General features: G+C 44.1%; 1 long non-coding RNA gene across 1 annotated transcript in view; it reads right to left on the bottom strand.

Moving 5' to 3' along the window:
• LOC124794743 overlaps nucleotides 1-20,156 on the bottom strand; it is a 55,360-nt gene extending 35,204 nt beyond the window's left edge. Inside the window, exon 1 of the long non-coding RNA XR_007016604.1 lies at nucleotides 20,099-20,156. This is a non-coding gene — a long non-coding RNA (uncharacterized LOC124794743). The remainder of the gene's footprint in view (nucleotides 1-20,098) is intronic.
• Between the last annotated feature and the right edge of the window lie 2,459 nt (nucleotides 20,157-22,615).

Below are 22,615 nucleotides of genomic sequence, written 5' to 3'. Positions count from 1 at the left end.
TGATCTCGTCGTTACGGAAGGCACAGTAGATCAATATAAAGTATGCATCCATCCCTGGGGACCATGTCCACCATTACACACAGTTTGTTTTTCCTCGGTACGATGGCTTCTACCATCAGGACATGCAATGCGTCACAGATCTCACATTGCATGTGAGTGACTCGAAGAGCACCAGGATGAGTTCATCCCACTCCCCTGATCACCAGACTCCCCGGTAAACCCAATCGAGGATCTGTGGGACCACCTCGATCTGGCTGTTCGTGCCGTAGATTATCAGCAGAGAAACTTAACGCTTCTGGCCACGAAACTGGAGTTGGTATGGTTTCACATCCCAGTCGGTATATTTCATAACCTCGCCGACTTTCTTCCTACACGTCTCGCCGCGGTCCGCAATGCGAAACGGGTAATTCAGGTATTTGACACTTGGTCACATTAATGTGATTGGGCAGTGTATATCGCAGTAGGATTATCGGCTTTTTATTTGGCTTTATTCATGCCCTAATCTTCCTTACTATCGAGATTCCTAAGCGAAATATACGTTGGTGGCAGAATAAAGGTAGCAAAGTCCTCAACTGGCTTCGTGATAACTACTCGTCTTTCTACCAAATAGTCCCATTTATGTTGCCTGGGCTTTTCTGTTACACTTTCTTATGGTATATACCGAACTGTTTCAATCCTAGAAGCGCTTCTCTACATTTCTTCGATTTCTGTTGTCAAGCCTAATTGATAAGGACTCTGAGTACTGATGCAATACTTCGGAACTGGTCGCAGTAGCATCTCGTACGCGATTTTCCTTTAGTGATACACCACACCTTCCTATAATCCTTCCAACATCTCTAAGTCTTCTGCTCACCTTCTCTATACTAATTTAACGTGGTCGTCCCGTTTCATACCGTTCCTTTACATTGCCCCTAAACAGGGGTGATCTAGATGTCCATCACTAACCTTGTATCCGGATTTCTTTTTATTCCCACTCCTTGTTACACCCATTATCTTAAATTTATCTACAGTTGAAAAAAGCTGTCATTCTCAAATGGAGATATCGTCTAAAATCTTTCTGCATTTCATTTCGATTGCCTAACGGCGATACTTCCTATTAGATAACAGCATCGTCATCAATGAAACTAATAGTCCTGGTAATCCCAACTGATAAGTCTGTGCGAGCCTATTCTCTGTTTCTTGCGTGTCAAATATTTTAAGTGTAACTGCCTCCTCTAGGTGACAGCAGTACAAAATGGGACGGAGACCAGCATCTGTGATGTACATTTGCAGACAAATAAATGATTACAAATTCAGAAAACTTTGATGATTTATTCAAGAGAAAGAGCTCTACAAATTCAGAGAGTCAATAACGCGTTGGTCCATTTGTAGCTCTTATGCAAGCAGTTATTCGGCTCGGCGTTGATTGATATAGTTGTTGGATATCCTCCTGAGGGATTTCGTGCCCAATTCAGTTCAGTTGGCTCGTTAGATCGTCAAAATCCCGAGCTTGTGAAGGGTCCCGCCCATAATACTGCAATCGTTCTCAATTTGAGAGAAATCCGGCCATCTTGCTGGCCAAGGTATTGTTTGCAAGCACGAACTCAAGCAGTAAAAACTCTCGCCGTGTATGGGCTGGCATTATCTTGCTGAAATTTAATCCCAGGTTGGCTTGCCATGAAGGGCAACAAAACATGACGTACAAATCGTCGACGTACCGCTGTGTTGTAAGTGTGCCACGCATGACAACGAAAGTCGTCCTGCTATGAAAAGAAGTGGCACCCCAGACCATCATGGCAGTACGGCGGGCGACGGTGACGTTGGTATCCCACCGTGTCTGGGACGTCTCCATACGATTCGCTTGTCATCGGGGCTTAGTTAAAAGTGGGACTCATAACTGATGCCAATTCTTCTCCAGTCAATGAGATTACAGGCCAAAGACGTGTCTGGGGACGCCCCAGAAAGCTCAGGAGAACGTCCAATAACTCTACCAATCAATGGCAAGCCGAATAACTGCTTGCATAAGGGCCAGAGGTGAACCAATGAGTTATTGACTTACTCAACTTGTGAAGCTCTGTCTCCTGAATAAGTCATCCAATTTTTCTTAAATTGTAATCGTTTGTCTCTACACGTACATGATATCTAACGATTTCCTCTCTTTCAGATAATTCCTTCGCGGTGCGTCGTCTTCTTTTTGTCTTAGGCTGTACTTGTGCATACCGAGTAGTTGGTGTACACGCGACATTTTGTTTCTGTCCAAGAATATCCGTCCAGTGTAAAGCACCGAATTTGCCTGTGGTCGTTGCTGTAAAATGTGTCACGAATCGTACACTGCTGAAGTAACCTTCGGAACGCAATACAGCACTGATTTTGCATGGTATGGCTTCGAATTGTCCTTGGTAGATTTCTACAGGTAGGTAGCACAACAAATGTGTAAGCGCAGGTCGCATGGAGCTGATATCCATTAGTGTCCCACACGTGTAGAATCGCGTATAGATCAGGCGAACTTGGTGACCACGAGATCAACGTGAGATCACTACAATGCTCGTCGAACCACTGTATCATAATTCTGAATAGGTGTCACGGACTTTTGTCCTGATAAATGATGCCAACGTTGTTGGAAAGGTCACTATGCATGAAGAGTGTAAGTGGGCTGCAATAAAGTTCACATAGTCCACAGCTGTTATGGCGCCTTGGATTACTGCCATTGGTCCAATGATTGCCCAGATGGATGTGCTACTTAATGGATGTCCCCACAACAAAATACTTCCCCACCAACTTGTGTACATGGAGCGTCCACTCGCCTGGTGTAACAAGAAACATGATTCATTCGACCAGCCGACACAATTCCATGGAACACTCCAATTTCGATGTTCCCATGTCCACTGCAATCGTAACTGACGGCGTCATTGGGGCAAGTTGGGAACTACTCTGGAGCCCCATTTTTAACAATGTGCACTGAACGGTGAGCTCTGAAACACTTGCGCCGTCACCAGAATTGTACTCTGTAGTCAGATCTGCCACAGAACACCACATACCCTGCTTTAAAGAGGGGTAAGGCCTCCAACCTACACATTCTGTGGTTTAGACGTCCAGCACCTTGTCACCTACTCGCAGTCTTCAACCACTCTCCATAAATGCTCACTACAGTATCATGCTGAACAGCCGACCAGATTTGACGTTTCTGATATGCTCGTTCCCAGGCACTTTGACATAACAATATGTCCTTCGTCTTTTATCAGAGACAAGAGTAACAGCGGATTTCCCAGTTTCCGACCTTGTCGTAGCTATAATGAGTCCACTTTTTTTTCCTTTATTGCTATTAGAATTCCCCAAAGAGGGACCGTGTGGCACCGGATAAAAGCACTCTTCAGCCATAGGTTGTACACATCTAATAGAAGTTTTAAAATGAAGGATGGTTGGTTTTCGGGTTCCGCTGAATAGGTCAGGAGTCCACTACACACAAGAGGCGGCTACATGGGCAGCAGGGGCTGTGTAGCGTGGACTGGGCGGGTTTTTAGGTTAGAGGGTCTCGGGAAAACACAAAAAGGGCTTCAGTCACAAAGGGTCCAGGCCGAACACAGAAAGAACGTAGATACAGGAACCATAGATATAACAATTGTAAATTGTCGTCACTGTGTTGGGAAAGTGCCAGGGCTCCAAGTGCTAATAGAAAGCACTGATGCTCAAATCTTTGTAGGCACTGAAAACTGGCTAAAGCCGGAGATAAGTTCAGCCGAAATTTTTGCGAAGAACCTAACCGTGTTCCGAATGGAAAGGCTAAACACGGTTGGCGGTGGCGTGTTTGTTGTTGTTAGGTACTTCCTGTGGATTATTATAGGTAGTGGTCATTCTTGGAAACCGAAATAAAATAATAATTGGGTCCTTTTACCGACCTCCCAATTCAGATGATTCATTTGCTGAAAGGTTCAAAGAAAACTTGATCCTGATTTCAAACGCATACCCGATTCTTACAGATGTAGTTGGTGGTGACTTTAATTTGATCTCTATATGTTCGCGAAAGTACATGTTTCATTCCGGAGGTACGCAGAAAACATCATCCTAAATTGTGCTAAACGCATTCTCTGAAAATTATTTCAAGCAGTTAGTTCATGAGCCCACGTGAATAGTAAACGGTTGTGAAAACACACTTGACCTCTTAGCAACAAATAATCCTGAGTTAATAACCAGCATCAAAACGGACACAGGGATTGTCGTAGCGAGATTAAATGTTGTAACCCCCAAATCCTCCAAAAATAAACGAAAAATATGCCTATTCAAAATAACAGATAAAAATTCACTGGACGCCTTCCTGAGAGGCAATCTCCACTCCTTCCAAATTAACAGTGTAAGTGTAGACCAGATGTGGCTTGAATTCAATCGGCAGCAATTGAGAGATTTATATCAAATAAATTAACAAACGACGGAGCTGATCCTCCTTGGTACACAAAACGGGTCAGAACACTGTTGCAGAAACAACGAAAAAAACATGCCGTATTTAAACAGACGCAAAATCTCTAAGATTGGCGGTCTTTTACAGAAGCTCGAAATCTAATGGCGACTTCAATGCGAGATGCTTTAATAGTTTCCACAACGAAACTTTGTCTCGAAATCTGGCAGAAAATCCAAAGAGATTCTGGTCGTATGTGAAGTATGCTAGCGGCAAGACACGATCATTGCCTTCTCTCCGCGATAGCTATGGAGGTACTATCGAAGACAGTGCTGCCAAAGTAGTTACTGAACACAGCCTTCCGAAACACCTTCACAAAAGAAGACAAAGTAAATATTCCAGAATTCGAATCAAGAACAGCTTCCAGAATTCGAATCAAGAATATGAGTAACGTAGAAGTAGATGTCCTCGGAGTAGTGAAGCAGCTTTAATCACTTAATAAAAGCATTCCACTGTTGAGAACACGATAACACTGCTGGTAGGTCATCAGGGCCAGTGGCTTTCCCTCTTTTCATCTCCTCTCTTCATCTCCTTCAGAGCAACCGCAACTTCAACAATATTAATTTCCTTGTCATTCAGCAGCTTACATGGATGGGGAAATTCTTCGGTAGAAATTCTCTCAAAGTAGTTTCACCGGCATTCCTTTGCCTTCTTCCCGTCGAGTATCAGTTCACCAGTTTCGCTGCTGATGCTGTAAAAGTGTTGCATGGCCTGTTGCAACACTCGACAATGAAATTCAAGTGGCGTTCGTGGGAGGCAAACGGGAGTTGAAAGATGTGGTGGGTAGCTAGATAGGTGGTGTCGGCAAACTGCAGGAAGTAGATGGGTGATGGTGATTTGGGAATGTCCGCAGTGTGTAGGGTGTAAAGGAGCAGGGGTCGGACAGAGCCTTGATGCACACCTTGAGATGCATGAAAGCTGTTGGAGTAGGTGTGGTTGATTGCAGCGTATGTAGTGCGGTGGTGAAGAAAGGACACTATAAAGTGAACGTAGTTAACAAGGGGTGCATCGGTTTGTAGCTTCAAGAGCGGTCCTAAATGCTATCCCTGATCAAAGGCTTTTTGGGTGCCAAGGGACAAGGATGTGGTGAATCCTCGTTTATTTAATTGACGGGAGATAAGATGAATGAGGTGAAGAAGTTGGTCGTCGATGAAATAGTTCAAATGGTTCAAATGGCTCTGAGCACTATGGGACTTAACATCTGAGTTCATCAGTCCCTTAGAACTTAGAACGACTTAAACCTAACCAACCTAAGGACATCACACACATCCATGCCCGAGGTAGGATTCGAACCTGCGACCGTAGCAGATGGAATAGTTGAGACGAAATCAAAACATTTGATGTTGCGGATGGGTAGGTGTGTTGTATGGTACTAATGGATCCGTTGAGTAAAGGTGGTTTCAATGATTTTGCTGAAAACTGACAAGAGGCTGACAGGTCGATAGGACGAGGTCTGTGAGGGTGGTTTATCAGGTCTTAGAAAGAGTAGGACTTCGGATGGTTTCCACTGCACTGGATAATAATCTGTGCATGCGATCGTATTTAAGAGGTGGCAAGGGTTTCTGACAGACTCTGAGACATTCCTTGAGGTGGCGGTAGATAACTATACGGGGATCACAGTTTCGCTATAGCGAGTGTTCGTTTTGTCATCTGTGTTTATTCCTGTTCGTGGAGTGGTGTGTAAGCACTCTGCTCCTTTACACTTATATACTTTTCTTGCAGCGTCACGTGTCCGCAATGCCATCAGAAGGCATTCCGGGGCCAACGGGACATTCGGTCCCCGCAATGAACTTCTGACGTCTCACTAGTCCCTTGCCCGATGTAAGCCGTGAACGCTAGGCTATGTCTGGGGCCAGGCGGGAAACCAGTAAGTTAGTGAAATGATACCAAATGAAGTCGTAAATTTTGTCACATGTTATCGAAGGCGTGAGTCTTTAAACTCGCAGCTTCGAAGCGTTATACACACATCAAAAACGTTTTGCATCACCCCGGTTCCCAGAACTCCTGAAGACAGACATTGATATTGGATGTTGTATCACTGACACAGTCCCTTTGACTGTTCAGAGCTGTCACTAAACCCGTCCAAAGATGTAAACAACCGTGCATGAGCAGCGCCTATTAGACGGTGGGGGTCCGACAGCCGATCAGTTCCAGTCATTCCAGCAGGAAGGAGGTACAGGGCTTGTGTTGTACGTAGTTCAACCATGCCTAGACGGTCAATACCGTGGTTCGATCGCGTCTGCATTGTTACTTTGTGCCAGGAAGGGCTCTGAACAAGCAAAGTGCGCAGGGGTCTCGGAGTGAACCAGGGGCTCTGAGCACTATGGGACTTAACATCTATGGTCATCAGTCCCCTAGAACTTAGAACTACTTAAACCTAACTAGCCTAAGGACATCACACAACACCCAGCCATCACGAGACAGAGAAAATCCCTGACCCCGCCGGGAATCGAACCCGGGAACCCGGGCGTGGGAAGCGAGAACGCTACCGCACGACCACGAGATGCCCGGAGTGAACCAAAGCGATGTTGTTCGGACATGGAGAAGATACAGAGAGACAGGAACTGTCGATGACATGCCTCACTCAGGCCGCCCAAGAGCTACTGCTGCAGTGGATGACCGCTACCTACGGATTATTGCTCAGAGGAACCGTGTTGAATAATGCTTTTCGTGCAGCCACGGGACGTCGTGTTATGACTCGAACTGTGCGCAAGAGGCTGCATGATGCGCAACCACTCCCGACGTCCATGGCGAGGACCATCTTTGCAACCACGACACCATGCAGCGTGGTACAGATGGGCCCAACAACATGCCGAATGGACCGCTCAGGATTGGCATCACGTTCTCTGCACCAACGAGTGCCACATATGTCTTTAACCAGACAATCGTCGGAAACATTTTTGGAGGCAACCTGATCAGGCTGAACGCCTTAGACACACTGCCCAGCGAGTGCAACAAGATGGAGGTTCCCTGCTCTTTTGGGATGGCATTATATGGGGCCGACTACGCTGCTGGTGGTCATAGAAGGAGTCGTTACGGCTGTACGATACGTGAATGCCATCCTCTGGCCGACAGAGCAACCATATCGGCAGCATATTGGCGAAGCATTCGTCTTCATGGACGACAATTCGCGCCCCCATCATGCACATCTTGTGAATCACTTCCTTCAGTATAACGACATCGCTCGACTAGAGTGGCCAGCATGTTCTCCAGACATGAACCCTACCGAACATTCCTGGGATATTTCCTGGCAGATTAAAACTGTGTGCCCGACCGAGACTAGAACTCGGGACCTTTGCCTTTCGCGGGCAAGTGCTCTACCGTCTGAGCTACCGAAGCACGACTCACGCCCGGTCCTCACAGCTTCACTTCTGCCAGTATCTCGTCTCCTACCTTCCAAACTTTACAGAAGCTCTCCTGCGAACCTTGCAGAACTAGCACTCCCGAAAGAAAGGATACTGCGGAGACATGGCTTAGCCACAGCCTGGGGGATGTTTCCACAATGAGATTTTCACTCTGCAGCGGAGTGTGCGCTGATATGAAACTTCCTGGCAGATTAAAACTGTGTGCCCGACCGTGACTCGAACTCGGGACCTTTGTCTTTTGCGGGCAAGTGCTCTACCATCTGAGCTACCTAAGCACGACTCACGCCCGGTCCTCACAGCTTCACTTCTGCCAGTATCTCGTCTCCTACCTTCCAAACTTTACAGAAGCTCTCCTGCGAACCTTGCAAGGTGAGTCGTGCTTCGGTAGCTCAGATGGTAGAGCACTTGCCCGCGAAAGGCAAAGGTCCCGAGTACGAGTCTCGGTCGGGCACACAGTTTTAATCTGCCAGGAAGTTTCATATCAGCACACACTCCGCTGCAGAGTGAAAATCTTATTCTGGATTCCTGGGATAGATTGAAAAGGGCTGTTTATGGACGACGTGACCCACCAACCACTCTGAGAGATCTACGCCGAATCGCCGTTGAGGAGTGGAACAATGTGGAGCCACAGTGCCTTGATGAACTTGTGGATAGTATGCCACGAGGAAGACAGGCATGCATCAATGAAACATGACGTGCTACTAGGTATTAGAGGTATGGGTGAGTATAGCAATCTGGACCACCACCTCTGAAGGTCTCGCTGTATGCTAGTACAACATGCAATGTGTGGCTTTCGTGAGCAATAAAAAGGGCGGAAATGATGTTTATGTTGATCTCTATTCCAGTTTTCTGTACGGGTTCCAGAACTCTCAGAACTGAGGTGATGCAAAACTTTTTTGATTTGTGTAATTGTCTCAAATAGTAACTCGCTTCGCAACAGCGACGGTTGTTGTTACCTCGTGGGTAGTAACCACCTTCAGAGTTACGGGACACACACTTGTATGTACGATAGGTCCCAGATATACGAGTATACAGTCCAGCCTTGTCTGCGCTCATGTCGGTGTAGCCTCCCCACAGATAAAATATGTATAATGTATAACATTCACATTCAGTGTAACCTCCCCGACAGTTTACTTCCGTAATCTCGCAATGATAACGTGACTAACCTCTCAATGAAATTGTGGCTCACTTATAATCTTTCAAGAATTAACTGACTGTGAATCTAAACTGCTAAATTTGGACGTCAGCAGTGCTGCGTCGTGACCCTGAAAGATCATTCAGAATAAATTGAAAAATCTTACCTCAATGAAGTCGCCGGATAATGCGTATATATCTGCTCCTATAAGAATTTTTTTTTGGCACAGCCCAGTGCAATGCTGGCCGCTAGATTTGTCATGTACAACAGGAAACGACTGACTTTTCTTTACGATAATCGGGATGACCATGGATTGCAGAAATTAGTAAATTCAGACGAATGATTGTCAAAGAGTTGCTTTTATAAAAAAGATTATTATTAATAGATTTTTTTACATTTACATGGGACTTGATATAACAATAGTACAAAGTTAGTTGTAACAAACTACATATGCGCACGGCTGCTTTTACCTTATACGACATAACTCAGGCACCGCCATCGCTCCCCACGACCGTCCCACCCAACTTCATACACACGACTGCTAGCAACTACTTACTCCTACTGACGCTGCTCTTACTGCAGCCAACACTGCTCTCTGGTCTGAGATTCTCTTATAGCTTACATATCGCAGGCAGCGCGAGAGCAATCCATCGATATTAGATCTGCTCGAGTGCGCTAGCAATAAATTCCTTTGTCATGGACCTCTTACGACGAGCTGCATTTGTCAAGTTGTGTGTAATAAAAAATTCGAATCATACAGTAAACGAATATATTTCCCTTCCCAATGACCATAGCTACTGCAATCCTATTCCATGCTACGCTTTCTAACAAGGGTAAATATCAGTATTTCACGTTTTGTCTAACACACTTCTTACACAGATTTCCGAACATTTCTCGGTAAAAGCTCTTAAGTACATCTATTTCTAATAAAGAAAACCATTCCGTCATGTAATGTGTAAGACATTGTCATAGATGTTCATATACATTTTTGTTTTTGAACAGGTCCTTCAAAACTCTATGTAATAATTTCCTTACTCAATGATGTGCGGTTTCCTATTTCTTTAATTGTTCTAAACAGTAACACTTATAGAACAGCTGTATCAGACGATCAGTAACGCATTATAGTGTAGTCTACAGTTATTGTCGTTGATGTGTAAATGTACAAGTAGTTATGTAGATTCCAGGGAGCACTCGTTAATAATGTAATATTACCCGAAGCGTCGTTGTCTAGTATTATTCCGGTGCTCTTACTGCTTCTTGTGTCGATAAGGTCCGTGTAATCTGTAATAGAGAGGAAGAAGTTTCAATATTGAATTGTCAATTTTGATTACATAACGGACCTCCTCTCAGGTCCTTTGGAAGCTTTTTACGAAGCGAAATTCGCATGTAAGATAGGAACAACCTATTCACCGGGAAAGGTATGAACCAGCAGCTTTACCATCGCCTATCTACTTATGTCGCAGAGTGTGCCATGTAATCGTAGTTAGCACAAAGTGGATATTTGCGTTTGAGTGCACACATTGATGAGAGGTATCGATACTGTGAACCTTTGTGACGGATAGTGACGTGAGTAATGAACACGTACTAAGTAACATTTGTACCTGTAGAAGACTAAATTCCATGTTACATTCTGTTAGTGAGGCACATAATTGCAATTTGCCAAGCAGTTCAAAAAGTTAATTTCTTGAATTTGCAAACACAGACCTTTTTATTGAGCATTAACGTTAAACATTTCTTGGAAATATTTATTCTTAAATTATTTGAAGAAATAATCGTGATTGTCAAATAACTGAAAGTGTAGTGAGACAAAGATCATGCCAGGCAAATTAAGAAAAGATAGACTAGGGAAAGTTCTTTGTCCGAGTCCTCGTGATAAGATACGGCCTAGAGCAGGTGTTCCCAGACGGTGAAACATAACATCGCTGGCGGTACGCAAGGACAATTCAAATGGTACGCATACAAGCAAACCAACCATATACTGATATAAGTAAAAATAGTCTCTTACGTTACTTCATTTTTAAAGTAAAGTGATAATGCGGAAAGCGATTGATAAAAGTAGCATCTGTACAACGTTAAAGAAAATGGATTTATGCAGAATGTCTGTTCCGGATCGTAGCCTCCCCACCCCTCCTTTCATTACTCCCAGTTGTCTTGGCCGGGAATGATTCGTCTTGTTTTGACGTTGGTGATATTCTGATCGTGTCTTGTCGGTGGTTATTCGAAAGTTTTCGTGCTTCTTCCTAACTGCTACCATCTTATGCAGTGTGCTGCAGTAGTCATTACGCAGTGAACATTTTGTTGTTGTTATTGCCGCTTCTTGGACGTTAGGTTAAATTGCATTGTGATACGAAAGAAAGCTTTAGTCTAGAGTGCGCGTATTGAGACGAGCGATTCTTGTCTAATTGAAGTGTAGACTTAAACTTACTTGTGTGACATATACGTGTTTTACGTTGGCTATGGAGCGATTTTGAAGCCCGGAAGCTCCTTGTACCTCCAAGGATGCAGTTATAAAACCTGTACCAACACCTAACCGCAAGTATAATGCAAGCTAATTGCAGTTGGGCTTTTTAGTAAAGGCCGGTACAGAAACCAGTGATAACCCAATTCCCCAGTGTGTTGTATGTGTATAATCGCTTTCAAATCAAAGCATGAAGTCTTCTTTATTAAAAAGTCATAGAATTTTTAAAACCTTTTGACTTTTTTCAAAGAAAATTGCGTTTTGTAAAAAAGAATCCAAATGCATGATAAATTTTACTAATACTGATACTAATTTCATAAAAGCCTCACACCTGGTATGTTCAGACTTGCAAAAGAAGAAAAACCTCACGCAGTTGGTGAGTCTCTCTTAGTCGCACAGCTAGAGACATGGTACAAGCAGTTTTTGGCGAAAATGTGGCCAAAGAAATAAAAAAAATCCGTTATCCAACAATACGGTAAAAAGGAGAACTAAAGAAATGTTGTTACAACTGCAAGAGTGCACTATTTCGCTCTTCAAACAGATGAGAATATATATGTCACAAACTTGGCGCATTTACTCGTTTTGGTACGTTTTTACTATCGTGAAAACATAAGAGAAGAATTTTTGTTTTGCAAACCGCTTAAGCCAGATACTACAACAGAAAACAATTTCAATATAATTTGCCTTTATTGGTTAAAAGTAGGTATTCTGTGGAAAAAAAGTCCCAGCAGAATAGTCGAGTAGATATATATGTACACACAGGACCAGGGCAATGTAACAGGCGTGACAGCAAAAGTGAGGAATATTGCACCTGGTTGTCAGAAGGGTCTTGTACAGGGTTATTCTAAATGATGGACCCATTCTCAAAAATCGTATGTATTCAAGTACAAATCCAAAATGAAGAAGCTTTATACCAATGAAAAGAGGAATTTTCAAAGTTTTTGGCGGTCGGCGGCGGCGGCGGGCGGGCCTTATAGTTTCAGAAGCGGCCGGTAGAATTCGCGCCGTAATGGAGTCGTCATTCCGTTTCAGTGTCAGTCGTGAGTGAGATGGCGACTGTGGAGCACAAGGTTTTCTGCGTTCTTGAGTTCGCAATAAGTGAGTCGCAAATTGCAGAGCAGCAGGTATTTCGTACCAAATTCGGTATTCAACTACCAACTCCCAAAAGCATTAGTCGTTGGTTTAAGCAATTTAAACAGACTGAGAGTGTGTGCAAAGGAAAAAGCACAGGTCGACCGTGTGTGTCAAGAGGATAATGTCCGATGGATTCAAGAAAGAACCTGGAATACTCCAATCAACTGTATGGGAAGTTCTGAGACTACGTTTGCAGTACAAGCCTTACCGATTACAACTCGTGCAGGCTCTCAACCCCAATGACAAAGAGAAGCGTCTCTCATTTTGTGGTTACGTGCTAGCAAAGATGGAGGATCACGCATTTCTACAGCATGCAATTTTTAGCGATGAAGCGACTTTACACCTTAGTGGGAAAGTCAACAGACACAAAGTTCGCATATGGGGTTTGGAAAATCCACATTCACCATTGCTGCACGAAAGAGACTCACCAAAGATCAAAGTGTTCTGAGCCGTTCAAAGGTTTATGGACCATGTTTCTTTGTGGAAAGAACTTTAATGGGAATCACGTATCTGGACATATTGGAACAATGGCTGTTCCCTCAAGTTATGGATGTTTCCCAGGACTTCATTTGTCAACAGGATGGAGGTCCGCCCCATTGGCACCATGATTTTTGAATGACTCCCTTCCTGAGCGCTGGATCGGTAGCAGGGGTCTTGAGGATCTGGCTCTGCACTTCTGGCCACCAAGATCTCCTGACCTCACACACTGCAACTATTTCTTATGGGATTATGCGAAGGAAGCTTTTTATGTACCGCCTCTAGCAACCACTCTGAACGATCAGCTGAACTGGATCACTTCTGCCGTGCACTCAGTAACAGCAGATACGCTTTTGCGTGAGTGGGACAAGTGTGGGTACCGTGTCGATATTTGCTGTGCAGCCAACGGTGGCCACATTGAACGTGACAGTTATCACATTTCTAATTATTAAATAATTATTAAAAACTAATTAATTACAAATTATTAAACTGATATCAAACATTATAAAAGAAACATAGAAACTTATTCTTTTCATTGATGTCAGGCTTGATCATTTGGATTCGTACTTGAATAAATACGAAGGTTTGAGAATGGGTCCATCATTTAGAATATCTCTGTATAATACACTGAGAAGCATTGGATTCTAAGATTATGTGTGAAAATCTTCGTATTGTTTTGACGGATTCTATAAAGCTCATAAACGTCACAAGGTAAGGATGGGCTCTAAATTTACAGCTATTTATAGCACTGTTTGAATGTATGGATGAATATTTTGAAGGTAAATTTAAAAGTTTGCTTCTTCGTACTGAAGTAAGATGGCTGTCTCGTGGCAAGATTAAACAGTACATCTGAACTGAGGTCCGAGGTTTCTCAGTGATAAAAACAATGACATGAAGATCTTTTTTGCTGGCGATCAGTGTCAATTTTTAAAGTTTGTTAATCAACTGAATTAACTTTGATCAGTTTTTTTTTTATTCCTGTAAATGCTGAAAATGTTGACCGAGATATCGATATTTCGTCCCGGTAACGTCGCCGTATTTCATGAATGTCGATATAATATATATGAATGTTTTTAGGAATTTGCCCATCCCTATGCTGCATCACTACCACCTTCCCAGAAACGCCATGATCACGTCACATATGTAACTGCACCCTCATTTAGAGTCATGAAAAATGAAACAGTATTTTTAATTGATTTTCAAAATGAGTGTGTGCCTTATCGTTGTATCACAGTCCTAACCCTGCTGAAGCTAACATGCATCAAATGATTGTGTCGCGTAACTGAGCAGCAGGCTATAATAACTCCGGCTTGCCAATGACTCGCATTTCTTCCATTTATTTTTCTACCACAATATCTAAATTAATAATTTCCACAATCGTTTGGCGAATCACTGCCCGCCTCACTGCGCTAAAGTTGGACAGCAGAATTAATGAAGTTATTATTATTAATATGACTATGGTTACTGTATATCATACTATGTATCGTTTCATAGCGCGTATGGTCGAATGTGTTGAAAGAGAGTGAATGCATCATTTTAATTTATTTTCAGCGTCTGTTTATTCGCTGCTGCTTTATTCTCTGTTTGATGGCGACGAATACTATCTCCTGTCAGTTTGTCACTGACGATAGTTCTTTTCTTCGACCGGACTTACCAAAAATTTCTAGGAAAATTTCGTATTTAGCTTTTTTTCCATCCTGCCACAATCGCTCAAGTAGAGTAATAGCAAAGAGAAAGAACACACACAATTCAAGAAACCAAAAGTCACGGTTTTTACCTCGACTGTTAAATTAATTAAGGAGTTTATATTGTATACGTGGAGGGCAGTGCAGTACAGGAGAGGGTGAGGAAATGGAAAAAGAAAGATTGAAATATGCTTGTTCTGTAATCGGGCGGATAGACAAAATAAGAAACGAACTTCTTGGAAACTTTCAACACCAGATAGAACAATTTTTTGGAAGATGTACTAATTAGATTAGATTAGACTATATTAGTACTTGTTCCATATATCATGAATAAGACACTTCATAATGATGTGGAACATGTCAGGTTAATAAAAGGTGTCTATACAAGATATTACATTACACAAAATATTACATGACACTTAATATTTTAATTTTTTGTGGGGGTTTGGGAAATTACCCACTTACTATATCCAAAAATTCATCTAATGAGTAGGAGTTGCCATTAAGAAATTCTTTTAATTTCCTTTTAAATGCTATATGGGTATCTGTCAGACTTTTGATGCTATTAGGTAAGTGACCAAAGACTTTTATGGCAGCATAATTTACCCCCTTCTGAGCCAAAGTTAGATTTAACCTTGAGTAGTGAAGATCATCCTTTCTCCTAGTGTTGTAGCCATGTACACTGCTATTACTTTTGAATTCGTTCTGATAGTTAATAACAACTTTCATAAGTGAATATATTCATTGTGAGGCTACAGAGAAGATCTCTAGCTCTTTAAATAAGTGTCTGCAGGATGATCTTGGATGAGCTTCAGCAATTATTCTGATTACACGCTTTTGTGCAGTGAACACTCTTTTACTCAATGATGAGTTACCCCAGAATATGATGCCATACGATAGCAGAGAATGAAAATAGGAGTGGTAAGCTCATTTACTGAGATGTATATCGCCAAAATTTGCAATGACCCTAATAGCATAAGTAGCTGACCTCAAACGTTTCAGCACATCCTAATTGTTACCTAATGTGGTAATTAAACGAACAGTAGAGGATAACTGCTGTGAAAGAAAGTGGGATTGGAATATGCCGAAGAGATTATAGACAGAACGGCGGACGCAGTACTCCAGTAAAAGTAGAAATTTTGTTTTCCTTCATTTGGCCTTCCCCTGCTATTTGGTGCATGTACATGCATCAATTTTTATTTATTTACGTCTTGTGTTTACTGCAAATTTTACTATGACGCTGAAATAATAAATAAAATGGTCATCCAGATAAACATATTATGCACATACTTTTTTGATGAATGCAGTCATTTAGTTAAATGTTTATTTCAAGAATTACACTGTGCTTCTGGATACAAGTGCGGTCGTTGAGTACTGCAGGTCAGAACAAATTTAAATCGTAAGGAACAGGGACAAAATTGTACATAATGTGTCTCTTTGAAAACAGCCAGTGGCAGATGACATCGAGGAATTCAATACTTTTTGTTAACAGCGAAGACTTTACGAGTACTTGTGCTAAACCGCAACAAGATATACTGATAAGACAAACCATCGCGATCACTGTCCGCCGCGATATTGACTGCCTGCAGCTGGCTTTCCGGGTGCAGACGAATGGGGAATCATTCCGACGGCGATAAGGGCCATAATTTAGGAATTCACTCACATAAGCGATTTTGACGAAGGTCAGATTGTTTTTGCCCGGTGCCTGGAAAGGAGCATCTCTGATACGGCGAATCTGGTCGGCTGTTCGCATGCTACGTTCCTGAACATCTATGGAAAGTGATTGAAGGATGGTGAACAACAAGAAGGTGACTAGGAGTTGGACGTCCACGCCTCATTACAGAATCTGAAGGTCAGAGGCTCATTCACTGTGTAAAGCAGAGCAGGTGGTGACCTGTGCTAGATCTAACGGCAGAGTACAATGCTGGTGAAGCACAAGTGTTTTTGAGCAAGCACATTGTTGAACATGGGGCTTTGCAACAGACGACCCCTATATGTTCCCATGTTGACCCAGCGACATCGTCAGTTACGACTGCAGTAGGCACGGGATTATGGAGATTAGATCGTGTATTAGTTGAAACGGTCTCCTGGTACGATGAACCACGTTCCCTGTTACACCATATCGATGGTCGTGTCCGTATACGCCCTCATCCCGGCGAGCAGTTGCTTAAAACATGCAGTGCGCCGTGCACGCACACTGTTGGGGGCTCTTCTGTGCTATGAGGGGCATTTATCTGGGCTACCATGGTGCTGTAGAGTAGGCGAACTTTATTGCACACCACCTACATCCCTTCATGCTTGGTGTCTTGCCGAACGGTATTGGGCCGGCCGCGGTGGTCTAGCGGTTCAGGCGCTCAGTCCGGAACCGCGCGACTGCTACGGTCGCAGGTTCGAATCCTGCCTCGGGCATGGATGTGTGTGCTGTCCTTGGGTTAGTTAAGTTTAAGTAGTTCTAAGTTCTAGGGGACTGATGACCACAGATGTAAAGTCCCATAGTGCTCAGAACCATTTGAACCATTTTTCTTGAACGGCATTGGCGTCTTCTAGTAAGTCAAATTTCCGTGACACAAAATCATAATGGTACTACAGTGGTTTGATGAGCGTTATAGCAACCTCACGTTGATGTCTTAGTCGCCAAATTCGCCTATTATGAATCCGATGGATCACATCTAGCATCCGAGCGCACGACCAGCTCCGAGCGCACGATCCACCAGTCTCTAAATTCAGGGAATCCTGTGACCTGTACCTAGACATCTGGTGCCTCATACCTCCAAAAACATACCTGTCGGTCCATTACAAGCAGAATCACTGCTGTACTGCGTACTAAATGAAGAACCAATACTCTATTAAACAGGCTGTCGTAATATCTTGGGTCACCCTCCTATGTCAGAATGAGCGTCGTTTAAAATCAAACAATGGAAAATCCAGCATGGAATAACGGCAATATTATGAAAAGGACAGATTGCTGCGACTAAGCACCTGCTCTATATCGTGAGTAGCAATTGGATGACAAGTACTAGCTAAAAGTTACTATTACATTTGTTCGAAGGGTGCTTTTACACATCCATTGTTTGCAGAGGGCTTCTAGAGTTCTTGGTTGTCATTGCTGATCAATGAAGTGCTTGTGTTATCTACGGTAATTTCTTAGGCTTAACGTAGATTATGGTGGAAGCGGTTGACATTATTGTTCGAGGCAGAAGTAGAGCGATTGCTTTTATATGTCTGTCAGTTTGTCTCTAGTAGTAGTACTTTCTTACCCTGTATGTAGGTTACATCAGAAATACGTCTATTAATTTTGGAATGGGAATTCCACGCACCAAAACAAGGAAAAAGTCTGCATTAACGTATATTCGAAAATTCTTGAATTTTACTTACTACTGGAAGAAAATTTTGTGACTCTTTCAAGTCGTAACCACAGAAAAAATGTTCAGTATGTCTCCTTCTTGCTTTTACACATACATTGTTTGCAGAGGGCTTCTAGAGTTCTTGGTTGTCATTGCTGGTCAATGAAGTGCTTGTGTTATCTACGGTAAGTGGGTAGATTTATTCTTTCAAAACCCTAATACCAAGTTTTATAAGGAACTTAATTTTATTAGTATCCCATTTTAAGACACATTTTACAGCTTATAAACAACTACATACTAAAGTGTGATCCCTCATATTAATTCAAAAACAAAAGATACAATACAGTAACTGTTACTACCGTCACACCCAACCACAAGATGTTGAATGTTTCCCAAAAGGTCAGTTTTTAGGAAGTTCCTCATATGCTCTGACTCTCTCAGAGCCTCTCACAACAAATGTAGTAAGCAGAAAAAATTATTGAAATTGACCAAGAGGACTTACAGCAGACATAAAAACCAAGGCAAAACCGTGTCATTTTGCCAGGTATTTGGACACGTCGGGATATGGGGAACCATGCAGCTGACAAAGTAGTCAAATAAGTGTACAGAGGAGGCACTGTGTTTCGGTGTGCCACGGTGTCATCTCACTGTTGGACAAAAGGATCATGCGTCTGTGGGTAGATGAGTGGTTGGAAACGGTTAAACAAACTTCAGCGAATCAAATTAAGCGTCCAGGCGTGGTGAACATCACGCCTGTGATATAACGTAATGACTACTAGGTTAAGAAGGGGACCCTGTACACTGGCATACTGTTTCCTCTTCGTCCGGATCATACAGCAGTACGCCGAGGTTGTGGAATAACCATTTTTGTATTCGGTGGTTGGTTGGTTGGTTTGTTAATTTGGGGCAGCGGACTAAACAGATAGGTCATCGGTCGCAGTGGATTAGGGAAAGATGGGAGAGGAAGTCGGCCGTGCCCATTCAAAGGGATCATCCCGGCTTTTACCTGAAGCGATTTAGGGAAGTCACGGAAGACCTAAATTAGGATGGCCGGACGTGGCTTTGAACCGTCGTCCATTTTTGTGTGGTTCAAATGGCTGGAAGCACTATGGGACTTAACATCTGAGGTCATCAGTCCCCTAGACTTAGAACTACTGAAACCTAACTAACCTAAGGGCACCAAACACATCCATGCCCGAGGCAGGATTCGAACCTGCGACCGTAGCAGCAGCGCGGTTCCGGACTGAAGTGCCTAGAACCGCTCGGCCACATCGGCCGGCCACTTTTGTATGCTTACACAAGAGAAACCCTCAGTTTGCTTGGATGTATGTCCACCACCTTAGCGTTAAAGGCAACAGTGTATCACGCATTCCTAAATCGTTTTTAAATATCGGGACTCCCACCTAAAGTGTCGCGGAGAGGAAGTCAATGAGTTCCGAGTCGGCTTGGCGCTTGTGATCAGCCGTCCACATATAACAGGCAGTTTTGGCAGTTTTATTCAGCTGATTCTTCCGTTAAGTAGTATCTTAAATCAGAATTACTACAGCATTCTTCAATTAAAAAATACGCCATTGTGAGTGCAGATGCTAATTAACTGCCCACCGTGGAAACAATGAACTGAATGTTTTAGGATTCATAGTTTAGTGTGTGTCATAAGGACTTTTTCCAGATGGCTGGCTGATTTTAATGCATGAGAAGGGAATGAATCAGTTGAGTTTGTCAGCGGCAAACCACATATTTATGTTGACTTTCTGAAGAAAACTGGTAACTTGTGTTCCTTGGGAATCATCGCAACAATTTCGCCTGTGGGAACAGATACCGTTCAGTCTGCGAGAAGTGTATGTTGGTATCCAGTAAGAGCGCCGATAACCGTGTTATTGTACGTCCTAGGTTCAACATCGTCATCTTCATAATCATCTGCCGTCACTAGAATTTTGACCAAACGTTTGGGACACCTTCTATGTCTGAATGTTGGCCCACTTGGCGCACTATGGCACACTACATGAAAAATGATGAAATCATTTATCTTTGTACACATTGAAAGCGCTGTGTAAACATGCAGATAGCTCACCTTTTTTATTGGGGAGCCGGTTGCAACAGAAGGCGAAACAGCGGCCTGGTTGCAGAGCTGTCGTCGTGTGGGTCGCCACTGCCTCGCGCCCTCTTATATACGCCGACCCTTTCGCCTGCCTCGCCGTTTCACCGCACCTTCCCCCGCAATTACACAGGCCTCATTTACAGATGAGCACTGCAAAGGCTTCTCCGATCGCGACGGCCGAAAAAATACAATGGAAGGTTATTTGTCGCGTTCTGACGAGAGAATAAAGAAATTGCTCTCTGCAGCCCACCTTCTTTTCACAAACATTCAGAAGAAATGATTTCATACAAATTGCCAGCGGAGATATTGTGAAAGCTATTCGATTATTAGTGAATTCTAATGCTTCTCCACAGCCTTCCATTTCTGAGAGGTGTTGTGCGACGTAAGCGTTTCTGCTGCGCCAACCATTCCCCGGCAACGTCTGGACTGCGTAGTGTATCATGCTCCAGTCGATGTCCAATATTAATACACTGGTGGAAAATGAGAAACGGTAGAACAGAAGTAATGGTCGTGCATGGATGAAATATTGTTCGAATTTCATGCTAGGTGTGTGAGCAAAGTAACGAGACTGATTTTTTATCAGTAAAACAGCGACACTGCTCGCCAAAATGCCCGCTAGATGAGCTGTCGGCTGATGGGAGAACGGCAATCTATTGCCGCACAGCGTAGCTGTTTTACTAACGGCATGGCAGAGTCGCAGGACCTAATTCATTTACACTGCAGCTAAAGTGGTGGTGCCATCGTGAGTCTCTCTCGCATTGGCAGCATCTTTACACTGGACTATGTGACACTCGAGTACTCACACACACATCTGCGGGTCGCTACATCAGCCCCCTCGGCGCCTACCGTGTGTGTGTGTTACACTGGGGTCGGCCGGAGTGGCCGAGCGGTTAAAGGCGCTACAGTCTGGAACCGCACGACCGCTGCGGTCGCAGGTTCGAATCCTGCCTCGGGCATGGATGTGTGTGATGTCCTTAGGTTAGTTAGGTTTAAGTAGTTCTAAGTTCTAGGGGACTTATGACCACTGCAGTTGAGTCCCATAGTGCTCAGAGCCATTTGAACCATTTTGTTACACTGGACTATGTGACACTCGAGTACTCACACACACATCTGCGGGTCGCTACATCAGCCCCCTCGACGCCTACCGTGTGTGTGTGTTACACTGGGGCCGGCCGGAGTGGCCGAGCGGTTAAAGGCGCTACAGTCTGGAACCGCACGACCGCTGCGGTCGCAGGTTCGAATCCTGCCTCGGGCATGGATGTGTGTGATGTCCTTAGGTTAGTTAGGTTTAAGTAGTTCTAAGTTCTAGGGGACTTATGACCACTGCAGTTGAGTCCCATAGTGCTCAGAGCCATTTGAACCATTTTGTTACACTGGACTATGTGACACTCGAGTACTCACACACACATCTGCGGGTCGCTACATCAGCCCCCTCGACGCCTACCGTGTGTGTGTGTTACACTGGGGCCGGCCGGAGTGGCCGAGCGGTTAAAGGCGCTACAGTCTGGAACCGCACGACCGCTGCGGTCGCAGGTTCGAATCCTGCCTCGGGCATGGATGTGTGTGATGTCCTTAGGTTAGTTAGGTTTAAGTAGTTCTAAGTTCTAGGGGACTTATGACCACTGCAGTTGAGTCCCATAGTGCTCAGAGCCATTTGAACCATTTTGTTACACTGGACTATGTGACACTCGAGTACTCACACACACATCTGCAGGTCGCTGCATCAGGCCCCTCGGCACCTACCGCGCGGGTGTGTGTGTGTGTGTGTGTGTGTGTGTGTGTGTGTGTGTGTGTGTCACATAGTACAGTGTAGAGACGCTGCCGACGCGAGAGAGACTCGACTCCAGATCAGAAGATTGCGTGTTCAGATCACGTCAGTGTCACCACCACTTCAGCCGCAGGGTAAATGAATAAGGTCCTGTGACTCTGCCATGCCATTAGAAAACAGCTTCACTGTGCACCGGGTTGTGTTGCAGGAGCTGTTGGCATAGTCGGTGCGGGTGACCGGGTCTTTTCTGTTGCTCGGGTCGGCGATGGAACAAGCAGTCTTCGCTGGGGGCGGCTCGTGGAAAATGAAGGCCAGCCTGACTCTGTCGATAGTCCAGTGTGCGGTGTCCTCTACCTGGTGTGGATCGCCGTAGGGCGGTCGGAGAGCCGGTTTGATGCCATCACTACATAGCATCACATGAGAGCACGAGCTGAGGTCCTTGTGCACGAACCCAGCAAGGTGGCGCAGTGGTTAGCACACTGGACTCGCATTCGGGAGGACGACGGATCAATCCCGCGTCCGGCCATCCTGATTTAGGTTTTCCGTGATTTTCCTAAATGCTTCAGGCAAATGCCGGGATGGTTCCTTTCAAAGGGCACGGCTGACTTCCTTCCCCGTCCTTTCCTAATCCGATGAGACCGATGACCGCGTAGTTTGGTCTCTTCCCCCAAAACAACCCAACCCTTGTGCACGAACAGCAGGCCGGTGCCATGCCTGGATGG

This window comes from Schistocerca piceifrons, chromosome 4, assembly GCF_021461385.2.
Source record: "Schistocerca piceifrons isolate TAMUIC-IGC-003096 chromosome 4, iqSchPice1.1, whole genome shotgun sequence".
Classification (NCBI taxonomy): domain Eukaryota; kingdom Metazoa; phylum Arthropoda; class Insecta; order Orthoptera; family Acrididae; genus Schistocerca; species Schistocerca piceifrons.
The sequence above is the reverse complement of the archived record's forward strand: the minus strand, read 5'-3'. Positions and strand labels throughout refer to the sequence as shown.